Raw genomic sequence first — 1,381 nt, 5'->3', positions numbered from 1 at the left:
AAGGAAATGGTGTAAACCATGGTTGCTGAATAGGAATTTCTTGTCTCATACGAATTTAATAGCGGAATTACGCAATGATTCTGACGATTTTCGTAATTACTTACGTATGGACGAAGCCACATACCTGCATTTGCTAAACTTAATTACGCCAATGATTTCGAGAGCAGACACCATTATGAGACGTGCGATTACCCCCCACGAACGATTATCCGCGACACTCAGATTTTTGGCAACAAGCAGAAGCTACGAAGACTTTAAATTTTCCACCGTTATTTCCAAGCCAGCTCTGACGAATCTAATTCCAGAAACATGTGACGCAATTTACAGGGCATTAAAAACACATATCTATCATATAAATCAGAAATCTGCTGTTTCTCATTAGCTATCGTTTTGCACAGAATATGAGACAGGGCTTCACACAAACAAGATGTGGCGTCTTCAGAACAACTGTCCACTGGTGGTGCAATACGCTGTACAAAGACTTTAGACAAAGGTCTACATTCTTTTTCCCAATTATTCCTTAATAAAAGTTAGGTCTTTGTTTGAGACAAATATTATCTTAGTGCCCCATCACTTACGGGTCACCCCCGATGTCACGTCACAGCCCTAATTATGTGCACGCGGAAACGAATCAAAGATCAAATGCAAATAAGCACACAAATAAGTCGCAGGGCTCCAGCACTCGATGAATTTACTAAATACTACTCTGGATGAAATATGAAACCGAAAGTCGTAAATTAACAGTCGAAAAGGTAGAAAGAGACGCCGGCATCGGCCGGCTACAAGGCAAGCGTGTTCCAGTAGTTCACGCTTACCGAAATCTGAAGTTATCTCAAGATTCAACTAGCATTTTTTGAGCGTATAGCCATCAAGCCATCTGAACGAAAATCTATCCTAATCTACGGCAAAAGTTATTACGTCTTGCGACAATTTCGGAAGATAGAGCCAACGGATCTTCTTCAGTCGTGAAGCTCAGCGGGTCCACTTCTGTAATTTTATATGGAGGTGGATCGTCAGGAATCGTAATACATTCCGATGGCACTGACTGCAGTGAAGTAAATGATCGAACCTAAAAACAAAAAGCAATGCTCTCATATACGCCTAGCTTCTTTTCCCTAGATATACCTTCAAAAATCTTCCCTTGACGGGCGCTGGAGGTGTCGCAGTAGTTGTAACGCCACTAATCTTTATTGCATTCAGCCCCGATGTGGAAAGGTTGGGATTTACAAACGGATTCGATTTCTGAATTAATTTTTTCGACAAAATTAATGTGCCCTGCACCTTTGCCTAAAAAATTACAACAGTAGGAGAAATCCGGAATATACAAGAAAGTAGCACAAAATGTGTACTCACTTTCTACAATAAACAAATTAGCTCAGTG

The 1,381-nt window shown here is 40.6% G+C and overlaps 1 long non-coding RNA gene across 1 annotated transcript; it reads right to left on the bottom strand.

Moving 5' to 3' along the window:
* Positions 1–537: 537 nt before the first annotated feature.
* Positions 538–1,375, bottom strand: LOC125503303. The gene is made up of 2 exons (XR_007280740.1): positions 1,126–1,375; positions 538–1,069 (listed from the first exon to the last, which is right to left on the bottom strand). It is a non-coding gene; the product is annotated as an uncharacterized LOC125503303 (long non-coding RNA).
* Positions 1,376–1,381: the final 6 nt, after the last annotated feature.

This window comes from Dendroctonus ponderosae, unplaced genomic scaffold (assembly GCF_020466585.1).
Source record: "Dendroctonus ponderosae isolate FM_Combo_2020 unplaced genomic scaffold, Dpon_F_20191213v2 Dpon_F_20191213_1827, whole genome shotgun sequence".
Classification (NCBI taxonomy): domain Eukaryota; kingdom Metazoa; phylum Arthropoda; class Insecta; order Coleoptera; family Curculionidae; genus Dendroctonus; species Dendroctonus ponderosae.
The sequence above is the reverse complement of the archived record's forward strand: the minus strand, read 5'-3'. Positions and strand labels throughout refer to the sequence as shown.